Genomic DNA, 22,764 nt, shown 5'->3' on the forward strand with positions numbered 1-22,764 from the left:
TTATCAAATTATTTTTGAGACTAGGAACATAATATACCTATGAGATTGTCTTCAGCTCCCCCTGCTTGGTCAGAATGTTGACCACCCTTTTTCCATCTACTACCATAGTCTTTTCAGTCCCCAACTTTACCTCTGTTTTCCCAAATTGATCGAAATTTGCAACCAAATCCTGGTTGACTATCATGTGGTTACTACAACCTCTATCTAACAGCCACACATTAGCAGAAGGTTCATGCATGGTATGGCAAACTAGGAACATGGAGTTAGTATTCTCTATAGTGACATTAGCTCTCTAGTTCCCTTGATCAACTATTTTCTTCCTGCAATCACGAGCATAATGACCAAATTTATTACAGTAATAACATATCAACTTTGATTTTTCAACTCTTTGATTATTGTTGAATCTTTTGTAGTTGCTTCCACTTGCATGTCCATGCTCTTCTTAGTCATCTCTCTAACCGCCATATCTTATGTTGCATCCTCTGCCTCTCATTCTACTTTTGCCTCGACCTGTGTCTCTTAAAATAGAAACCTGACTTTTGAGAGAAGTCGCTAAAGTGGAATCCTTATTTCCATCTATCGTTGCCTCATGCGATAGAAGTGATCCCATCAACTCATCAACTATTAATGATGCCAAACCCTTGGCTTCTTTTATGGCTGCTTTCACAACATCAAATTTGTTAGATAAAGATATGGGCATCTTTTCAACCCCTGTTTGATCTTTAATTTCTTCACCATAAATATTTAACTGATTTATGACAGTTATAACCCGATTCATGAAAGAATTGATGTCCTTTGTCTCCTTCATCTATAGACTTTCAAAATCTCTCACAGTATTCTGCAACTTAACAATATTGACTTTGGCCATTCCTTTATAGTTTGTCGCCAAAGTATCCCATGCTACTTCTGCTGAAGACGTGATCATAATCTTCTGGAACACTGCTCGGTCCACTCTCTGTTGAATAAGCTGCAATGCTTGTGCATTCTTCTTGTCTTTCTTCCATTGATCTCTCTCTGTATCACTGAGAGCTTGTTATTCTTCTTCATTCTTAGGTTCTAAAAACCCAAAGTGGACATAATCACACTTATCATGTACCGCAACTTGGTCGCCATCTTAATGGCCCACACATCATAATACTTCCCTGTAAACGGTGGGAACTAGGGCTGAAAATTTGAGAAAGCCATCTTTCTCCAAAAAATTCTCTTTGAAAAAAAAAACCCTAAAATTCTCCTTTATAAACTTTTTCAAAAAATACCCTTTCAATAAAAACGGTAACTTTTTTATTGTAAAAAAAAACTTAAAAAAGCTTTTTAAAAACCCTTTTGAAAAGCTCTTAATTTTTTATTTATTTTTATATAAAAAAGAGATCTTTTAAAAAACCTTTGTATATAAAAACAAAAAGCCTTTCACTACACGTTTATACAACTTTAATTAAAAGCCTCACATTCACACTTTAAAAAAATGTCTCATAAAAACCTTCACGGTAGTCGTTTGGAGAAACCTTTCATGTTACTCGCTTGGAAAATACTTAACCCTAGATTACCACGTGACTGTTACTCGCTTGAAGTCTTACGGTACTCCTTTGAAAATCTTAACAATCTTGTGAATGTTTTAGAAAAAAAAACTATCAACATATAACGAACGAAGCAAGGACTTCTGGTTTTTTAATGAGATGTATGCATTGGATGAAAGACCCTTTTTTAACACACTGTATAGTTGAAACTGTGGCGTGTTAACGCCCTTCACGCAAATGCAAAAATCGCGAGAAAAAAAATGGATTTTTCCTCTCACACGGACCATTGTAAATATGTTCTTCTTCAATTTGTTGGAAAGTCCGAGGAGACAAAGCATGAATTCACACAGAACACGAGCTGTTGCTATTCTATTGATCACACAAAACAAGATGCTTACAATGAACCCAGTGAAATGTATTTAAACTTTTTCACTAACGACTCGCCTTGACATGCATTCACATGCAACCACACGTCTATCACTTAACTCAATTTGACTAACACTCAAATACTCAATCACTTAGTCACTCAATTAACTGATTCTCTATGTTTAGCTAACTCCTCATGTAGGAGTAATTATCTTATTTTAACAACATATACGACCCACATCTTTGCATTGGGTACAAGAATAGTTTAAACATCATGGGTTTCAAAAAATGTACATTCTTGTTCAATTCACATGGGAAATTAAAAATAATAATAAACAAAGTATTCATGTTTGGCTTGTACTATAGCTTCTTAAGTCTGGTATTTATTCATATTTTTCAATGATATCACTTGGAAGAGCTCTCCAAATATCCAAAGAATTTCCTTACGATTTGAGCAAGAATGAAATAGATGCCTATATGATTTATAGTCCTACAAACACCTCTTTTCTGGATGGTCAATGATAAGAAACATTGAAAACTATTGAAATCACCAAATATGATGGTCAGTTCTTTGCTAAAATGACATTTCTAGAAGGGTGGAAAGAAACAGATGGAACATTGAATAACTTGGAAAGCTCTCCTTGTGACTGTTTTAAAAATTTCATACAATCTTCTTTGCATCCATATTTATATCAACAAGATCTTGTATGGTACTATTTTTTGCATGTTTTGTAGCAGTGTCATAATAGAATGAGCGTAACATATAATCAATAAGAATCCTTTTCACTTGTATGTTGTTCCATATTTGTTGGTTTTTACTTGAAGCATTCTCAAATGGTCCACCCTGACAAGACATCTTTGAAATTGTAATTGATCACTCTTGTTGATCTCATCTAGCTTGATTTTCAAGCCTTGAAGTTGTGAGATAACAGAATTCATGTGTTGAACAACCTCCTCTTCTTTTGACATGTCCTAGATATTATAACATTCATCTCTTTCTCAATGGTTTAATTTATAGTATGAGGATTTCATTCATGTTGAATCATATGCCCCACAAATTCATAAAATGCATGTATCTGATGTGGTTAAAGATCAACAATAGTTGATGCAACACATGTTAAAATTTTAAAAGCAAATGACTCTACCTCTTCAACCTAGATGAAAACAACCTTCCTTTTGTAAGGTTTCACAAGCCATGACCTGGTCCTCTATCATAAAACATAAAATAGAGTGTCTTCAAGTTGTTCCATATCTTTCTAATCAAGATATGATAAATTAAGGTCTCCCTTATTGCCTTAAATTGGGAAAGGATAACATATACCAACCAGTCCATAGTATAATCATCTGGCTTGATATGAATGTCTCCAAAATAAAACATAACCTGATAACTCAATAAACATTGAATTTCAAACCAAATGGGGTGATCTTTCTTAAGCTCATGTGAATGACATGACAGGAAGGGCAACCTTATTGCATGAATAGTCACTCTGCTTTAGTACAATCTCTGTCATGTACTTTATATTGACCATGATCTAAACCATTTTTCAAGACTAGAGGCAAGAAAAATAAATTATTTAGTTACCTTCTCTTGTAGGCATGGATGGCCATGGAGATAATCTACTGATTCTTTCCTTCTTCTTTTACTTTTCTTCATGCTTCAGTGATCCTCGGAGGAATTTTTCTTCCTTCTATAATTTTTGCACAACCTAGTCATGTTTCCCTTGGAGTACTCAATTTTCATGGTTATTTATCAATTTGTGCATTAAGCATGCAAGATCAAGTCATTTTATTCTAACCTGGAGTTTTCTTGTTTTATTCTCCAAATCTTGATCTATTTTTCGAGATCAATTTTGTTCTTTGATATGCTTAGGAACCCACTTCATTTTAATTTTACAGTCTTGTGTTATATATCTAAAATTGTGACATTCATAGTTTTCTATCGTGAGTAATGAAGATATTGAGTTATAATTTCTATAGTCATTAGGGTTTTGTCTTTCCTACATGCAATATTTCTTCTATGCTTTTGATGATAACCTTTATAATCACTCTTGTAGTATGATTTACAACCTCTAGCATTATGACTGAAATTAATGCATAAATAACAATGAATAGAGAATTTGGTCTAATACTTGAATGATCATACTTTCCTTGATGGTTTTTTGAAATTTATTTTCCTTCGAGGAGACTCAATCCTTAGTTGAGTCTCATTGTTACTTGCATAGAGAGAAGATTCCTTCAGGCCATCAACATGACTTGTAGGAATGAGAGCACTTGTAACACTTTTCTACCCTTCATTCTGATTTGGCCTTTGGAGAATGATGCCATCACTTTCAGTTTAGTAATTGGAGATTCACTTATATAACCAAGTCCCCTTTTATCAAATGATGATCTCTGATGAATAAGAATGCCATCTAGTGATTGAGAACTCTTCATAATTTGACGTAGCTTGTCAACTTTAATTTTTAATGAGACAGATTATTCTTTCAACTTCTCACATTCTTCTTCTTTCTTCATCAATTGTATTTTTACAACTTCTTCCATTTTCTTTGCTCTTTTAGCTGAGTTGTTAGGGTGATTACTTCTTCATCATGTCTCCTCTCTTATTGATGCAATTCTATTTGAAGCTTGTTGATATCCTTAGATATTTCTTCTATTTGGTGCCTTACGAAAACAAATTCTTCCTTTAGTTCATTAAGGTCATGATTATTTTCTTCAAGACCTTGTACCTACTTCTTAAGTTCTTTTTTTTTCATAATCTATTTATTTCTTCTAGAGAAGCCACATGTTCTACTTTAAGTTCTACATTAGTTTATACTTCAGAGTTTTCTTCATATTCATAGTCTTCTATTCTCTTGGTTCCTTCATCTCTCTCCTTTTACTCGATAATTTTCTTGTTCTACATTTTCTAGTTTTGTCCAAGTTGTCACAAGGGTAAATTCCTCTGCATAAAGCTTTTTCAGCTTTTCCCAAAGACTTTTGACTGAAGAACATTGACCCATATTTTCTTTTATAGTGTTTGATAGCCTACTTAATATTTCCCTCATGGATTTTGTATTATATTATGTTCACTCCTCTATCACTAAGCTTTTAGTAACCATTGATTCTCGCATCTCATATCCTAGAGCCATTAAATAGTACTGCATTCTTTTGCTACATGACACACAATTTGTTTCATCAAACAAGGGATCTTTTCCAACCTAATTTAATTCAAATTTCATGACTAAGGAGGAGATGTCCTTAGAAGGCTTAGAGCATTTCCTTCTTGACTTTTCCATTTGTGTTCTTAGGATCTTCCTTCCAACTATTGGGATATGCTTGAAGGAACTAAATTTAAAACCAATTGTTGGAATTATTGAAAAGGGGTGAATCAATATTTATTTCGATTTTTATATTAAGCCAGCTAAAATATTTCATAATAGGAAACACAAGGTATACCGGAAATAAAACAAAAGTATCTTATATTAATACATTTCAAATGGTGAGAACTCAAATACTCAAATTTTAGCTTCAACCATTACAAAAATTCAATTCCTTCAAGGATACAACCTTAAATGAAGACTCCAATCCTCTCAATCTAATTGAAGCTCCAACATGATCTATATATGAAGATTCAAATCCTCTTAATTTAATTCAGGCTCCAACTTGATCTAGATATGAGGACTCCAGTGCTCTTAAGCTAATTGATCTTATTAAGAATATTAGTTTTGATGTGCTAAGATCTTCCTCAGATTATAAACAAAATTCTATTCATGTGATTAAGGATTCATGAGTTTATTGCAAGTGAAAATTAGTTTTATGTTAATTTTATGAGCAATTTTTAACATATATAAGAAACTGAAAAACATCATATAAATGTATAGAACATCATCAAAAAAACATCATAACAAGAGCATGATGAAGGAGTTCACCCCTCTTGGGCTATGTCTCCTTCGTCTTGGGCTATGTCTCTTTCATCCAACTTCCAATGGTTTGGTTTCTATTATGCTCAAACGTGTAAAAATATGTGTTTACAATGCCCAAATGCTTCTGCAAACTGCTCCAATGATTCCAGAATGTCCAAAAATGGCTACCTAGCCTCTTTCTACACCCAATTTGGTCAAAAACTGGAGAAGTTACGACATCCCCTGGTTTCTCCACTATTCGCTCCACAAATTTCCTAAAATCCGGCACCGAACACTCATTTCCACCTAGATATCCACTAACGAGCCAAAAAATCCATCAAAATGCCGACAAATTTGTCGAAGGGTTAATTTGGCCTCCGAGGCCTAAAAATGCAGAAAATAGGGTCATATCGGGGTCCATGCACTCAAGGGCTAGTCCTCAACACTGACCCCTTTTCCTCTAGCAGTCGTATAACACTTGGTGGCTACGATAGTGGTGTTTGCATGGGGCAGTTATATAACCATGTTGGTTGGCCCACAGGCTGACCTGTTCCTCCAAACTCTGCACCAACGCCATTTAAATAGAACGTGCCATCATATGTTCTTAAGAGCCACACACATGGTGTGTTGGTAAAGCCTTTGTGTTAGTGTTGGGAGGTCACAGGTTCGACCCCCGCTGCCTCTGCCAAGACTATAGGAAAACTTTTGGTGGCCTCCCGAGCTGCCATGTGGTGGCCTCCGGTTGAGCCACGTGTCAGCCTGTGGTTGGCCATCACTCCAACCAATGAAATTGTGCCAATTGCACCCACTACTAAAACGACAATTGTCAACACCCCATTCACTGAAGGAGCCTATTAACTAAGTCAATTTCCACATACCCTACCCAGTCAGCACCATGTCAACAGTATGGATTACTAATTGGGCTGTCCTTTTTTTTGAAAATTTCCCTGTTTGGGAAAGCGAACATAACTCATTTATGGAGTCATACAGAGTCTGTTTCATGTGAAATTATTTGTGCCAAATTCAAGATGACAATCACTACATGGTTGTCCATGTTCTACACCAATCCGAGAACTTTTAAATTTGAGCTATTTTTTGAGCACCTAATCATTCCTCCCCACTGGAAGCCTTTTGGACCCCAAAAGTTCACTTTTAGTTGTTCAACAGGTGAGGGTAGAGTCAACTCATCTTTCCAATCTTTATCCATTTTTCATTTTGAAGGATTTGTTCCGTTGAGCCCCACTGGAAGGTAATCCACATTCCCTCGTTTTCAAGACCTTGTTCTTTTGTCAGGAATGGTGTCTTGTTGTAGTTCATCAAGGTATTCAGAAGAAAAATCCTCTATGGAAGAAATTTGGACATTTTCTCCTTGATCTTCAATCAATGGAGACTCACACAACCTTAAGTTCTCAACATTAACAACAACATAAATTTTCATATATGAAGGCAAATCCAACCTGAAGGCATTATTACCAATCTTTTCCAAAATTTTGAATGGACCATATCCAATTGGTTGTAGATTTTTACCTTGTCCCTCAAGCCTCTCTTTGCTCATGTGAAGCCAAACTTCATCACCAACTTGGAACTCGTGATCTACACGATGCTTGTCATGCCTTGCTTTGTACTTGCCTTGGCTCTTTTAAAGTTGTTTTTGAACTCTTTGGTGTATCAGTTGGATTTGTTCAATGAACCTTATTGCCTTTTCTATGTCACTATGACCATCAATCACAACATCTTTGCCAAAAATGAAATCCAAAGGAGACTTTGGAAAGTATCCCAAACATGCGTCAAATGACGATGCTTGGGTTGAAGAGTGTTTGGCCCAGTTGTAAGCATGTTGAATATAGTGCAAATGCTCATCCCACAACTTAGGATGCTTGTTGCAATACCCACGAAGAAGATGCATCACTATTCTATGAATCATATCTGTTTGACCATATGTTTGTGGATGAAATTTTGTACTCTTTTTTAATTTGGTGTCCATGAAACCCCACAGGCCTAACCAGAAATTCCCAACAAAGCAAGAATATCAATCACTAAGAATGGATGTGGGCAATCCAAAATGCCCCCATACATTCTGAAAAAATAACTGAGTAGTTTGTTCAATTGTAACTTGCTTTTTACATGGCATCAAAATACACATTTTTCTAAAGCTATCCACAACTACATACAAATATTCATGACCTCTTTTAGTCAATGGAAGACCTCCTACAAAATCCATAGAAAAACTCTCCCACGGTCGTGAAGGAATCGGAAGTGGTGTGTACAGTCCCAACTTCCTATTTCTAGGTTTATTGACTGCATATAATGAGAATCCTTTAATAAAATGTGACACACTTTCAAGCATTCGAGGCCAATAACAATATCTTTATAGTTGTGCCACCGTCTTAATTATATCGAAATTACCAACAATAAGAGAAGTATGTGCCTGTCTTATGATGTTGACTCTTTCTCCTTATGGAATTCAAAGCTTACCAAGATGCTACAACAAGTTATCATGCAAATGATAATCCAATTCCTCTACTTGGTTACCTTGACTCAAGCTTACATAAACATCTTGAAAATCATTGTCTAATGCATATTTCTCAATGCAACTTTCATGCAAAAAAAAATTATGCTTGAGTAAAGTAGCTGCACTAAAAATAGGCCTAGAAAGCATATCAAAAAATTTATTGTAGATACCTTTCTTATACCTAATTACCAAGTGGAATTGTTGAAGAAACCCCATCCATCGGAAGTGCCTTGATTGCTGCAACTTTGATTGAGATTGCAATTATTGTAATGGTTAATGATCATTGTGAATGATTGTTTCCTTACCCATCAAGTAGTGTTTCCACTTGTTGACACTTTACACCATTGCACTCAATTCCTTGTCATATGCAGGATAATTAATCACTGCACCATCAAAAGTCTCTAAATGAAAATAGATAGGGTTACTGTGTTGCTGAGAACTGCACCCATGGCGTAGTCACTAGCATCGGTCTGAATCTCAAATGAATATCTCAAGTCTGGAAGTGCAAGTACTGGAGATGAAATGATCTTTTCCTTCAATGTATCAAAGGCCTTTTGTCGTTTTCCTCCACACTGAATTTTTTTCACACACTTGTCAATGCATGCAAAGGAGTTGTTATAGAAAAAAAGTTAGCAATGAATTTCTACCAATATTGGGCTGCTCCCAAAAAACTTCTTACCTCAGTAACTATCTTGGGCCTTGGCATATTCAAAATGAAATCAACCTTGGAGGGATCTATTTTCAAATCACCTCCTCTAACAATATGACCCAAGTAAATTAAAAAAGTTTTTCCAAACTCACACTTTGACATCTTTAAATATAAATGTTGTTTCTTTAAGAAATCAAGTACTTTTCTCACATGCATGACATGTTTGTCACGAGACTTATTGAAAATTAAGATGTCATCTAAGTATACTATAACAAACTCATCAAGAAATGGCCTCAACGTTTCATTCATCACATACATGAATGTAGCAGGAGCATTACATAAACCAAAAGGCATAAGTAGCCATTCAAGCAAACATTGTTTTGTTTTGAATGTTGTCTTCCAAATATCTCCTTCAGAAATTCTAATTTGATGGTAGCCACTCCTTAAGTCCAACTTAGTAAAATACTTTGCATCTTTCAATTGATCAAGAAAACCATCTATTCTAGGTAGTGGTTAATAGTTATTTACTGTAATTTTGTTCAATGCACGGAAATCCAAACACATGTGCCATGTTCTGTCCTTCTTTGGCACCAAAACAATAGGTGAACCACATGGTGAAGAAGATGGCATGATGATCCCTTTACCTAATAACTCTTGAATTTTCTTTTTAATCTCTGCACATTCCATCACTGACATCATGTACATGCCAATGTTAGGAAGAGAACAATCTTGTTGCAACTGTATCTCATGTTTGATTCCTCTCTTGGGAGTCAATCCTATTGATTCCTAAAACATCTCATCATATTGGTTAGCTACATCAACCAATTCAGATTTCAATTTTGAATCACAACCTTTAAAAGCTTCATTATTAACATCATTTTTGGATTTTATCATTAGAATCACAAAATTCTTTCTTGAATTCACTAGTCTTTTCATCTACCCTGCATTAACAAGTGAAAGATTTAGTTTGTTTCTATGAGCTCTCACAATATATTCTATTCCATCTTTGAACAAATGGTCTTTGTTTTCATGTCTATGGAAGATATCTTTTCTATAATATAGGTACGGGCTGCCCAAAACTATAACACATATTACTAATGGCACAACATCAAGCTCCACTTCATCTACGAAATTTGTAGTAATGGAAAATTTCAGTTTACAATTTCTAGTAACCTACAATTGTGCATTGTCACACACCCATCCAAGTGGATATGGTTTATGATGTGGAATGGTTTTCATGTTTAAACTTTTGAAATGAATCTCTTTTCTATATGTATCCTCCTTTATATCTATCATTAGTGAACTATGAGTTTTGGTTACTGTTAGATAGTATTACATTACAATCATCTAAGATTTGGAGTTGATGTTCAATTGCTTTGGCATATATTCATATACAAGGTGTTTCTCTCACAATCAAATGCACATAGAGAAAATATAAGAGCTCATCTTAGAGCCTTCTAATTTCATCCCAAAGTGGCTGAGAATTAGCAACTATCACTAATAGGAACTATCCATAGTTTTGAATGGCTTTGATTCTATTGGGTTCGGGTGCATTTCCTAGGTGACTTTGCCCAAATAGATACCCCCCACTCATAGTTTCTAAGTTGAAGGCCATGGAATTGAATGTCACTAAAGGGTCCGTTGTAATGCTAAATTTTGGGTTTTTAGACTCATCATAATAAGAGGAAGCCTTTTATTGAGGCTTCTAATTCAAAATCTCTATTCAAGTTGGTCCTGAATTCAAGACCATCTGAATTAACATTCTATAAATATTTATAAGAAACTAGAAAATGATAATACGAAATCTGAAACTATGCACTTCACACATGAAAGAAAAGATAAATTCGCACTATTTGATAGTCAACATAACCTAATGGATGCTCTAGTTTATTGACAAATTAAACTTTATCAATTCTTAAAAACTTATGTCTTGACTCAAGACTAGCTATTTTTTATTATAGCATATGTTGTTCACAACTTCACATTAACCATCCATACTTCACAATCAAGAGAAATATGACACCAGCCCACCTTTCTTAGCACTTGGGATGAAAGAATATTCCATGTCAGTGTTGAGATGTAAAATCCTTTTGTTAACGATCTACTCTATTATTAAGTGTCTAATTCTACCAAGCTTAATTTGGATTCAAGTTCAACACTTCTAGATAAACCATCCAATTGAACCCAACCATATTACTGTATGAGTTAATGATAAAAGAAAACCTTGACCTATTACCTTTATATCCTACATCTAACTTGTTAATATTTAAGGATCAACATAGCAGAGCTTGGCCTATTTAGAAATAGACTTCTAATTCATCCCCGTCTTGATTCTACATTGTGTTCCAACATAGCCTGCCCATAATCATAACAATGATTAGAGGGAAACCTAATATCAATTCGATTTTATCATAAATGAATTTGACTTGTAATATGTATCTTGCAACCAAAATTATCCATTCTAGAGTAGATTATTCAATACCGTCACTTCAACTCTACCCCCAATTGTATTATGACTAGAAATTATCCATAATTAACAATCAACACCTTCAAATAACATTTGATTAAAATCGATGGAATTAACCTTAATATTATAATCATAAATTTTAAGGGCTTTTAATTTGAATTTAATTTATCTTGCCATCAAAATTCAAAGTCAATTCTATGGGACCATTAGTTAAAAACTAATAATGGAATACTCTGATGCTTTAGAGACTTTTATTTTGACTTTAATTTATCTTACAATCAAAATTCGAAGTCCATTATATGGGACAAAATGATATTTCATATTTCTTTGGTATTGTGAGTTACAGGTGACCAATGGCATAATATAACACTATGGATATACTCAAACGATTGTTAGGAGACCACGTTAGGACATGGTATTGATATCAAAGCCTTAAAGAAAAGGAGGTCCTTGTTTTGTAAATCCACTTGAAAAACTTAAAAATGGCATCCTAAACTACCATGGTGTATTAGAGTCATAGGGCTTGGACTCTAGAACATCTGGGAAAAGAAAAAGAGAAAGAGGATCACTCAGATTTGGAAAATACTCACAATATAACTTTGCAAATTAACATACTTAAAAATTACTCAACATTTCAATAAAAAATGATATTTTCATGAGATGTCCACTTTATACTATATAGACCTGAAAACAAGAATAAACACATGTAAGATTTTTGGTGCTATTTAGGTAGACATATAATTTTATATACACTTCAAATCATTTAATTTACAAATCTTCCATGTGCAGTCTCCAAACTCTATGGATGATGGAACATGGCATGAGTGATGAAAAAAACTTAAAGTAAATGTGCATAGAATGATAGGCACCTTCTATTATTTTCTTTATCATTGTTGGCTAGACAAGTTTTAGGGATGGACTCCCAAAGTTACCTATGTTAGCCATGTACATGCCAAGTCTATGAAAATTGTCAATCACATAAATTTTAGACTGAGTTTTGACTCAGGAAGTAAACTCCAGACCTTTCAGCTATAAGCTGACTTGAATAGGTGAGTATTTCGATACTTGCATAACTCTATGTTGCTACAGTAATATGTTACAAGAAATGAGAAATAAGAAACATACAAGAAATGTGACTATATCTTTTCGGGAGGGATCCTTGTATATTATCCATCTAAGATAGATCCGCAACTTTCTAATGCAATGTCAAGATGGGAATGGGAATAGAATAAGAAACATGTCCCTAGTCATGTTTCTAATAGCACAACTGATGTGTGTATGTACATTGTTCAATTGTTCATTCTATGTACATATTTTATTGTTGAAGAGCATTAACTTGTGGCTATAGAAGATATCTAATCACACTAGTGAAAATAGAACTAGATGAAACATTTTAAGCTAGGCAATTTGCACTGGTTATTATTTCACAGTATAATGTTATTTTCATCAATTATTTTGGGATGTGCCACTCCCACACAGGATCAACTCTGCTTTGTGTGGTGTCAACAATTTCCAACATATTATCTAAAAAAACAACGTTGAAATTGATGCCTCATCAACTCACATGCAAGCCTGGATGCAAAGAATTTCCAGAAACTTGGAAGGGAAAGAAGACCCACATGGATTGGAACACTTCCAAAGAAGATGGAACCAGCTCAGAGCTGACATATGCATAGCCTTATGAGAACTCTTTTCTAGTTTGTCTATTATAAATAAAAGCAACTTTTGAACTAGAGTGTAAATTTTTTTAAAGAATAGGCTTATGTTCTTTTTCTCCCTTTTGAGAAGAAATTTGTCTAAGCTTATATGTACATTGTTCAAGCCTCACAAATATATCCAATCAACTCTCTATTACCAAGTTAACATAATGTCTTTTATTTCAATGAAAATAGTAATAAATAGTGCCTTCTTCCCAACACATCAAAACATATGGATGTGTATTGCAGGTAAACAATACACGGTAAAATCTAATCAGAGGATATAATATAAAGTAAAATTTATTCCTACAACAATAAAATTGTGTTAAAACTCTCTACCTTGTTCCTAAAGCACACTCCTTAGCTTGGAGATTTTCAATTGTGCATGGAGTTATGGAAAAGTTGTTACTTGTGTTTGCAATTTTATAGGTTTCATTCACCCTTACATTCAAGACCTTACCACCACCAATATCTAAATAAAGAGGTCCACAAAACTATTAAAATGATGTTTTTAAACAATATCCAGTATATGCATCAATGACATGTTCTTTCTTGCTTGTACTATGTATACATATACAAAGGCCATTTCTAGTTATGCATTTTCTGAAATATCCTTTTAGTCTTTGTGATTTAAGGCATTTTTTCATGTCATTGCCATAAAACCTTGAGGAAGATAAAAATCGATATTGTTTTTTAAAGGTATACATTTTAAATAAATGGAAAATACAAACATAACATAAAAACATACCCATTTTAAAATATGAAGAAATGAATTTAAATCAGATTCCAGTGTATTGGTTTATTATAATCCCCTCTAAATAAAAAGATACATCCCAACAACATGTGAGACGTGTTTAAGTAATATCTCTACTAAAACAAATAATTGATTTTTGAGTAGTCCTCAACATTTATACCAACTATATGACAAAATGGATCGGGCCAAAATCAAGATACTTGTTCATTTATGATCCACATTTTGTTGCTTTCCCACAAGTTCAAAAACATGGAACTTATACTGAAGCAATTGAAGGAAAAGCCCTTCAAATGCTACCACAAATTTTTTTGTTAATGTTATTAGAGTCTATGGACAAGAGGGTACACCAAAAAAAATCCAACACTACCTTCTACTTAACTATGAAGAGATCCAAATGTAAGTACTAAAGCATTACAATAATAAAAGTATTCATGAATGCAAGTTGTATGGACATGGCTACACATTACCTTTTCCTCAATTCTCCAAAACAATTATGTGTTTCTCAAGGCATAGTCATTAGACTAGATGCAAAGAAAGTTTTTCCAAGCCATAAGAATATGTGCGGTAATGGATTTATAAGAAGCAAGGGAAATTATGGATAAAGTAACCTATCATAAAACCCTTATATCGTGGAATAAAACAAAGAATATGGTTAAAAATATGAAATTATCCATGAATAAATAGCTCGTTGAATATGTTTAGTCATTGAAAAACTCTTTGTTTCATATGATAGTATCAGTTAATCTATGTTAATTTTAATTTAACATCAAATTTTGTTTGCAATTATAGAATAATAACAATAGTGGTCCCCAAAACTAAAATAAACTTCATCATAGAATGACTTTTTGACATAATCAAGCTAATTATGCATTTACAATCCAAATTCTAGGGCTTGCCCACAAGTTCAAAGACATGGAACTTCTACTGGAGCAATTGAAGCAGGAGCCCTTCAAATGCCACCACAATTTCTTTTGTTATTGTTATTGGACTTTATAGACAAGAAAGTACATGAGAAAAATCAAACATTGTCGCTCACTTAAGTGTGCAGAGATCAAAATGAAAGTACCCCCAAACTTTACAACACTAAAATTATTTATTAATGTATACTGTATGGACATGGCTGCAGATATCCTCTTCCTCAATGATCTGAAATAATTTGATTTTTCTCAAGACTTAGCCACCAAACTTGACACAATGAAATATTTTCCAAGACAAAAGAGTATGGGTGGGGATGGATGTATGAGAAGCAAGAAAAAATATGGATAAACTACCCTAAATCCCTTATATGATATACAAAAATTGAATTAGCTATCATAAAATAAATTAGATTACAAAGAGTTGAGCATGGTTAATAGTGATGAGATCATTGTAAGGAGCATCAAACTTGACCAAGACATTTCATATTAAATATGAGTTGAATTAGTTGAAGTTGATGGGGGAAGATATGGTCATAGGTTATTTGAAAAAGGTTAAAAGACTTGATAGATTAGTTAAACGCCATTAGTGTGACTATGAAAGATGAAATTAATGACAAGTGACATGAATAACTCAAGAAAAGTTTTCAAAGGATGCATATCAACCAAAATTATCACAATGAAGTCAGGTGCTATAATCTTGTCTTTTGGGTTTATTCTAGTTCCTTGACATCATTTCTTTGGATTGCAAATTGGTGGCCACTATGCCCAAGTCAAAGTTTTCTAAATATGAAACCTAACCATGTCATACATATGGCCATTCCTAGAGAAAACATTGGTGTGGCTTTTACACTTCTAACAATTTGTCATGGATGATAGCACTTAAATCAATTAAGACTAATTATTCCATAAAAATAGGGTTGTATAAAGACCATTCTAGCATCAACTTCTACACACTGAGTTGATATTGTTTCTTGATTGTAGAAAAAGCTAAAGATATTTACAACGTTTACTAAGAGTGGATAAGGTTTGTTTATGCCTAGATATCCATCTAATAATGGACCAAAAAGAGTTGTCCAAGTTTCTAGATGATAGTCCCAATCTTCCTTTTCATATAGGGTCCAAGGATATCCTTTAAAACTATAAAGGCTAATTATTTTAGATACATTTGAAATAGGCAATATGAAATAATTCTAAAAATTTAGAAGAGAGATTACTTTTTCCCAATTAGTAGTTCTTGCTCCCAATGCAACCTTGAACTCCAGATGGTGTATGAGAAAAGTGTAAAATCCACCAGCTTCATTCATCATGGAGTTTCAAGCCAACCATTGTGCCGAAGAAACTACATAGGAAAAGCCCTAATTATTCCCTAAATTTGTCCTCCCACCATTGTTTAAATCTTATTGTCCCAAATCTAGTGGTGTGCCTCCTCTTTTACAAAGTAGCACTACATGTCATCCAACCTTTCTTCTAGTTCTTCCTTTATGCAATCCTCTATCTTGAGTTTCCTCCAATATAAACCCTCTATATTGAAATTCCATGTTTGGTATATTACTATTATAGATTAGCATTCCATCAAATATGGCGAATAGTTCAAAAGAACGATATAACAAGCAAGAATATAACGAGACTTTGTCCCTTTGGGTATAAATAAATTTTGTTGAAGCATTTGTTCCCTTTTGAAAAGTTAATGGACAAGAAGCCCAATGATATATAGACAAGTTAAATGTTCTTTGTAATAAATTGGAGGTTTTAATAAACACTGCAAATATGACATTTGAGTTTTTTGCATTTGAGATTAATTTTATTAGAGGAGAAAAGGGCATACATGTTGTGCATCTACAACACAAGGTAACCTACAGATTGAATGGTGAGTGCTCTATTCAAATAAGAGGAAACTATCACTAATTTTGGTTGGATCGTAACCTGAGAGGAAATAAAATTTGAAGGCACATCAATTCCAAGCCTCGTTGTGTTGATGGAACAAGGTCCTAAAATTTTGGGAGTAGATTTAAAACTTATGCACCATGTTCATTAAATATGGACATAGGCTTATCCATTGATTTTCCTATCTATTTCTATTCCATGATCATAAAAACAAAATCCATGAGATTTCATTTAAAGGTATATCAATTTGTTTCTAAACTATGTTGATCTTCTAGTATTTCTTGGTTTTATATATCTCGAACCTTTTCCTTTTTTCTTAGTAGCAAATTCCCAAATCTCTATCTCCTTTCATCAAAACAAGTTGTAATATTTCTTTGGTTATAAGAATCTCTTATACAAGCATATAAACCAAAACTATATGTTAATTGCCTTTCAATTCTTTTGATTCTTCAGGTTTTGATAAATAACTTCCAATAACTTTCTTAGTCCCCAGTTCCTTATTTACTTTAAGCTTGCCTTTAGATGACACTACAAGCATAGGTGCAATACATGTAAAATCCATCTTGATTAAATTATTTTCATGTGTATTCTCATAGTTTTTCTTATTGACTTGCATTATGATTTCCTTTTAGCTGTCATTTAGGGACAATTGTATCAGCAATGCTAGCTATACTATGTTCAACAGACTCTAGTTTAGACAAATAACTAGGAAACTCATCATCATCATGTTTTTTCATGTTAATAAAAATCTTGTCAACTTGAATAGGATGTTCAAAGTTCCCACTAACTAGATAGTCCTAAAAATTTCTGGATATTGGTAAAAAGACCTCAATGAAATATGTAAGTGCAGTTTCACCTACCCATAAATGAAATGGAGACCACATTTTTCACCATAGTTGGAACTTGGTTTCTCTAGAAAATTAGAGCATGCATTATCCTCTAACTAAGAAAATAGTTGAGCCAATTTTTCTCTGACTTTGAATAAATCTAGAGAAGCCTATAATGAGTTGTCTCTTTTAGAAAAGAAATTCCTGTATAATATCAACTATTATTAAACAATGTAGAAACACTTAAACTTCTTAAATTTATTTAATTTTGGGCCTATAGTTGAAATTTGAGTAAGTGTTTTTAGAGGGTAGAGCTCTGCAACCCTAATGGAACTGCGACAACCATGAACTAATCTCATCTGTGACCTAACCCTCTAACGGTTACTGCAAAGCTGCATACCAGGGGGCTGCTTACTAAGGGGTTGCTTACCAGGTTGGGATGACAGAGGAAGTTGGCGGGGAGAGATCCCCTCCTATTTTGATTCGGCAGCAGGGGATTCCTGCCAGAACACCAACAATCAGAAGCAAACACAAGAGACAAACAAAATGACACGACCTGTCCTTGGGGCACGATGGCAGGCTAGAAGCAGAGGAAAATGCCTGCCATGTGTAGCAGAGAAACTGAGATTCATCATTTCGATGAATAAATTGGAGAGATACAGAAGTTACATGAAGGACCACACGTTGATCTGCAAGTTCATAGGAGTATGGCCAATGGAGAAAGACCTTACCAAGTGGATACAACAAAAATGGCAACCAAAGGCCATATTGAGCTAAAGCTAGGAGCTATAGGCTTCTTCACGATAATATTCTCAAACCTACAAGATAAAGAAAGAATATTTGAAAATAGCCCTTATTTTCATTATAATGTTGGTCTATGCATGAGATATTGAGAAGAATGTTATGACCCACACAAGGAAAAATTCCTGACAGCGCCAACATGGGTAAGATTGTTTGGCCTCCCAATGGACTTCTGGGACCCAAAAATACTAGACGGTATTAGGAATACGATAGGAAAATTCATTGCAGAAATGCAAAAAAGAGGTAGATACACATCTTACACAAGAATATGTGTGTACATGAACATAACTGAACCCATAACTGAATCAGTGGAGTTAAAATACCATGAAGAGTTTTGGAAACAAACCTTAGACTACGAACACATTCCATTCATATGCCGAAGATTCCATGATTATGGCCACCTATTTAAGGACTGTCCACTAAACATGGAGGAGATGGAAAATATGCTCAAGTAATAGAACAAAACTCAAGAAGTCAAGGAACGGTTCCAAGAAGTAAAAAACAAGAGGAGGCAACCAAAGGAACCCCACAACATCAGGAAAAAAGAATACCAAACTCAGTTGAGTGGTAAGAATAACTTTGAAGCATTACAGGTAGAAGAAGATGAAGAAAGCGAGATCCAACTCATGGATTATCAAGATAAAGGAAAGGAGAGTAGTTCGAGTCAAGGCAAACCAACACCCAAGAGGAAAGCTCAAAGAGATTTGGCAGATAAAGAGGATAAGGAAGAAAGGGAGGGGATGGAAACCACTACAATGGAAATCGACCCAAGCAAGGGAGAGGAACTTAGCATGGAAGAAGAAGTTTTGAAGAAACTGTTGAATGAATGGAGACATTTAGATGAAATATTTATTCTGGAAGACCAAAAAAGATTGTACAAAGAGACTTTCCAATAGTATCAAGCCAAGCAGGGACAGGGACAGGTTGAGATTGCAGAGAAACTGGGGATGCATCAAGAAAACCCCCATGAGTATTCAAACAAAATAAAAAGAGGGAATAAAAGGGGCCAGAGAAACTTACAGGAATCTATACAGATCATGGAAGAAATGTTGGTGAGCACAGGAAGGGTGGTGTTGGATACCTATACCAATAGGTTTCATATTTCATGATTGACAAGGGAAAGTCCAAATATGCTCTGCTTTGACTACACAAAGATCCCATATTTCCTAGAAGAAACAAGGTTTGTGAAGAGCTTATCCTTGTTTTAATTTTGATGACCTTGGTTCATATTTTGATGGATGATCCAACATTTTAATCTGGATCATGCCATACTTTCAATTTTCAGTTGTAGATTAGAGAAAGAAGTCTGTCCAAACTGTCTAATCTTGGCAGACAAGTAGCTCAGGTAGAGAAGTTAAGGTTCCCAACTGCCTAATCTGGGACCTTGGAAGCAATAAGGGTAGAAGTAGATAGAAACACAAAAGAAAAGCCAAAGAAAAGAAAAGGCAAGTAAGGGTTTGCAAGCCTAAATGCACCCTCCAAGAAGAAACAAAAAATGCTAGGCAAAGTAGGTGAGTAAGTAGATGAGGTTGCAGAAATGGTATCAATTTCAGATTGGATGATCAGGATAAGAGAAGAAAAGCAAAGAAGCATGTCTAACCTCCTACTTCCCCCTTTCATGTCATTTACTAACATCCCCTTTGAGTTAATATTCATGGAAGCATTTGTGGTAAGGAGATTGAATTTTTATCCTTACAAGCCACATTTCTTGTCTAAAAACTCTTTGCATTTTGATCTACTCCCTAAACTAAGTAAGTTTCGAATGAACTTAGTGTTTTTCCCCCATTCACTCCCCCCATACAGATTAACTTTAACTTTATTATGTAAATCCCTATATCACCCTTCCCCTACTAGTATTAACACCATGGTGTATAAACCCCAAATTTTGTATAAATACCCACCCCTTGGTATTATAGCCAATAAGTCCCGTGTCAGGGATCAAATGACACCTGGTCATCTTGATAAACCTAAGCCCAAAACCCTTTCCCCTTCACAAATCCATTTTCTCACTTTAAAACCCCATTTGCACATGAAAACCCCCTAAAAGCCTTGTGTCTACCCTTACCCGCTTCAAAATGGATAAAAATAATAAAAAACCAACTTTTCCCGTTTATCCAAAGTCTAATGGGCGGGCTCATTTACACAGAAAATTCATGAAAACCCGTCATACCATAGTTTTCCGCCCATGCACAGGTCCCGGGACAAATTAATAAAATAACCCCCGCCCCTCGCTGTACCTGTCTTTCATCTTACACTCCCGCTGACCGTCCGATCAAACGATCTCATATCCTACGGCTCTGGTTGCATCGGACCTTCCCCGACGTCCGCACGTTACCCACCCTATCCCCCTATCACATCTAACCTCCGATAACCGTCCGATCATGCCCCCCAGATCTGACGGCCATCACTGCATCGAAGCATATCCGTTGTCCGGACGATATCTCCCGATGGCCGTATTGTTGGCTACGTCATGCGGAAGCCACGTGTCCCCTCCACGGCTCATCGGAGGTACTACTGACATTTACCGCCACCGTACCATAGGCGGTGCGATATGAAACCATCGGCGGTTTCCGGTTTCTCCCTTTCCGCCCGCATTATGTCATCTCCACGTCACTGCCAGTTATGCCGTCGCGTCATCCCTCCGCTCATCCATTGGTTGACCTGTCCTGCCACCTCACCATCCCCGTGGACCAACCAGAACCCACCACATAGCAGGATGACGTCCCGCTGACGTCATCCGACCCTGACCCCACCTATGACGTCATGCTGACGTCAGCACAAAAACGCGCCAAAATCACCAAAGTCTATATTTGAGCCAAAAAGTCGCGTTTTTGCTATTTTTTGGAGAAAGCCGCATTGTTACTCTGCATGTAATTTTACGTTCAAACTTGCACCAGCCCGTTGAAAAGGCTTCCAGACCGCCAGAGCGTCAATCCTTCAAGCATTAGCAAGTTTAACCGACCAGATTCTACAGGTATTATTCATTTTCACTCTGCAAATCCATTTTCTCTGAATTCCGCTTATAAGCCTATGAACAGACCTTGAAATGCTAAATTCACCATTAAACTCCACTGAACCAACACTAATACCATACCAGTGCTGCCATTACACATTTACAAGGCCACACTGGGCAAACTGAACGCAATTTTCTCACTGGTCCGCGCAATCGTGAACCAGTTACCTGCAAGAATCAAATTTACCATAAAAACATACTTTGTTCGATTTTGCTACTCATCTATTGGTTCAAAAACAATATTTCAATTGCTGCAACCTTTCCCATTCACTCTTTCTCCTCAGAGATTCCCATTTTCTTCAGAAAAATCTCCTTTTGTGTTACTCTGCATAGTAACACCAGCCCCAAAGAAAAGAAATCCTAAAAAGACCATGGATCCCCCTATGGCTCCCATAGTGCTAAATGTCCAACCTCTGAATGCCCCTCAAAAGAATTTGAAGTGGCAAGCCTTAGCAGATATGGATTACCAAATTGAAGAAGAGAAGCTTATGAGCAGCAAATTCCACCTTCATCTGCTAAATGAATTAAAAGCCAAGCATGAAAATGGGACAGATATACTGGGCTTATGGGACTCTTTTCTCCCTATCTTTAAGCTCCCTCAGGTCAACCAGTTCCCTGAACTAATCCACCTCTGTGCTGAACAATATGATGTTTCTCAGCGAGCTGTTCTTGACCCATCTGGTGCAGTACTTTTCTATGTTACCCCTCAGGCTATCAGAGACATGCTCTGCTTCAACCCTCAGAAGAAGTTGGTTCCTTTATCACTGATAAATCTGATAAAACAAGGGGATAAACTCACAGATGCTCAAATTGTTAAATTCAATCAACTATACATCAAAACCAATATTGTAATGGGCCCTCCAATTCTTCATGTATACCTCAATGAGCTGGGCAGAGACCTTGCAGATATGATTTCTCCCATCTTGGGATATAGTTCAGTCGAGCATATTGATACAACTGTGCTGGTATTGATGCTTATGTTTGCTCCTGGCAAGTCACCGATCTGCTATGACTATGCCACCTACATATCAGACAAGATTCATGAGCAGTTGATGAATTTAAGGAGAGATAGGGTGTTCAGATACACCTCCTACATTTACCATCTGATCTTGTATCATCAACATCAGAAATTTCACTTTTCAATCAAAAGAATGGATGCCCAAGGCAATCCCAGATCAATGGTCTACTGGTCATCTGTCTTCCACATTAGACCTGAGTCTCCATACACTTACTGTGAATTCATGGATCTGTTTATCCATCCAACTATGGCAATGCTGATGAGCTCACCTCCTCCGAGACTCACTGATGACATGCAGAGAATTCTTCAGCTGTCCAAATCTTATAGCATTGGGGATTGGTACTTCTACCAAAACCACACTGTCATCAGGATATATGGGTGTGATCTACCTCCTTTCAAATTACCCAAGTATGTGCCTATGAGGCTATTTGCCCTAGAGTACTTTAGGCAATTTGGCAGAGTTG

This window comes from Pinus tabuliformis, chromosome 7, assembly GCF_031772625.1.
Source record: "Pinus tabuliformis cultivar Carrire ecotype Pingquan chromosome 7, CPIR1, whole genome shotgun sequence".
NCBI lineage: Eukaryota > Viridiplantae > Streptophyta > Pinopsida > Pinales > Pinaceae > Pinus > Pinus tabuliformis.